General features: G+C 31.4%; 1 long non-coding RNA gene across 1 annotated transcript; it reads right to left on the reverse strand.

Moving 5' to 3' along the window:
- Positions 1–311: 311 nt before the first annotated feature.
- LOC139877694 (uncharacterized) lies at positions 312–2011 on the reverse strand. Its single transcript, XR_011768728.1, has 3 exons — positions 1552–2011; positions 1336–1446; positions 312–803 (listed from the first exon to the last, which is right to left on the reverse strand). It is a non-coding gene; the product is annotated as an uncharacterized lncRNA (long non-coding RNA).
- Between the last annotated feature and the right edge of the window lie 336 nt (positions 2012–2347).

The raw sequence follows: 2347 nt of genomic DNA on the forward strand, positions 1-2347 counted from the left end.
ACATATAGATCAATATGTTGTAAAGTAAATTGATAGTGCTTTTTTAGTGGCTGATATGCTAATTACATAAACGATTCAAAAATAATGCAAACAAAACGTACCATACTTTTGAAGGTTAAAGGCTCATCAAAAGAGGACGTGCTGCAATTATATCTAGTAGGGCTTGACAATTGTAACACTTGATAACTAAACTGCCATTCTGGGTAGACGTTACTTCAACACCAAAATATGAAACCATCAAATTACAAAGTAAAAGACAGATGGCTTGTAATTTCTAACACTCATTAATAAAAGCATAAAGTGTACGCATCAAACGTCTAAAAGTATCAGTAACAGTGGTAGAAACATATGAAAGTATAATGACATAAATGATAAGAAACCAATATAAGCTACAAACAACTAAAACATTATATAAATAAATATCATGTAATAGGAATACACAACAGTCGGAAGCTTTCTTGTAATAGTCATTGCGTATCTTGATATTCAAAAGCATGTTGGTGTTAGAAGAGGGTTGTTATTTATGGTCGTTTGAAGCATAAGTAGATACGATTTGGTTTGCTGGTATGCTTTCAATTACAGTTTGTAGTTGGGTCTCATATAAAGAGAGAAAGTGGCACATAAGAGACTGCTTGCACACATTTGCCATTCTTAGACACACTTCAAAATTTCATTAAGTTTACAATGGCAAATAATAATCTTATAAAATCATCTTGAAATATATTTCACACCATTGTAAAATTTTGTATAGGTTACCTGCTCAAAAATTCAAGGTTGTTTCCCTCTTTACAATGGCCTTCTTCCTACAATTTAACTATAAAAAAAAAAAAAAAAAAAAAAAAAAAAAAAAAAAATTACAGATAATTATAATTCTTAAAGTTAGAATTATGGGTGATAAAACATGCATCCGAGCACCTAGCAAATTTGCTTCTATGGAAAAGTATATGATATATAGTGCAACATATACACTTTTGATTTATCCATACAGCTTAATAGAGCAGAAAGAACAATTAATTGGAGGAACTTAGCTTTTGTATTTTAACACTCTCAAACATGCAAACAGTATTTTTGTATTTTTTTTTTTTTTTTTTTTTTTTTTGTATTTGAGGCTATCTTCTAGCATTCTAAGATTATCCTAGTAATATCTAACGTAATAACTCAAAGCAAGTATAATAGAGAACCTTGAAGTTATTTGAGTCCAAAACAACGCTATTCTACAGCGTATTTACAGTAGCATTTAGATTCCTACTCTAAGCTAGTAGCATAACTAATGTCACACAATTCGGAAGTAGGAAATGGTTTACCGATTAAGCAGGTAATAACACAATTATATACCTTCGGGATAAAGGGCGATAAAGGTTCCAAGCAATGATGAACACTGATAGTGAGTACACTGACATACCAGCTGCATAGGTTGCTGAAGCGAATCAGGAGTGATTATTGCAGCTGCAAAGCAAACAACAAAAGAAAGTGAAGTTGCAAATGTCGGAAACATACAATAGAGAGTGATTAGCACCGGTAAATTAAATGAAAAAAAAAAAACGTTATTACCAGCTGTTGAATGTCGATTCTCAGTAAATAATGATCCACAGAAATAAACAGAAGAAGCAGAGGAGTTGCAACATGCTACAAATTAAACATGAAATCCCTGAACTTCCTTAAACCCTTGGACTTGCAACATGCTACAAACCCTAAAAAATTTTGAAAAACAAAGAAAGAGTTACCGATAAGATGGTTAAGGGTGCAGTTAACCGCGAATGGAAGAAACATGAACAAATTAATAACACGTGTATATAAATTAAAGTTGAACATGACACGGACTACAAATGAAATCTGTGCTTTTAGAAGGCAACCCATCTTTGGTAGCCGTCACGTTTCTTGAAGTTTACATGCTGATATGCAGCACACATCCGGTCTCCACTGCTCATAATTTTCAGTTGTTATATATTTGTAGTTAATATGAAATACCAACAACAATTATAATCATTCTTATTATCTCTTTGAAGCCTGAACATTTATAGCATAGTGTTGCATTTAATCTTTAAAAAAAAAAAATATTATCCAAATAAAAAGTACTAAACCTGAAATTATGAATAATGAAGCAAAAGGGCAACTGAAGAGATGATTTTAACTTAAACCTAAATTGACTAAATGCCAAAAGAATCAAAAACATGGAAACTATGTAAAAAAATAAAGTAACCAGGGTTTTTATATTACTAAAGCTACAGCGAACAATACAACCCATATGCTGAGCATTCGAATTAGAGCCAGCAGTTACTTGTGGTCACTGTTTTATACTAAGGTAATTTTTCATTATTAGAGTTCATATCTTCAAATTTTTTTAAAG

The sequence above is a fragment of the Rutidosis leptorrhynchoides genome, chromosome 11 (assembly GCF_046630445.1).
Source record: "Rutidosis leptorrhynchoides isolate AG116_Rl617_1_P2 chromosome 11, CSIRO_AGI_Rlap_v1, whole genome shotgun sequence".
In the NCBI taxonomy this organism is placed as follows: domain Eukaryota; kingdom Viridiplantae; phylum Streptophyta; class Magnoliopsida; order Asterales; family Asteraceae; genus Rutidosis; species Rutidosis leptorrhynchoides.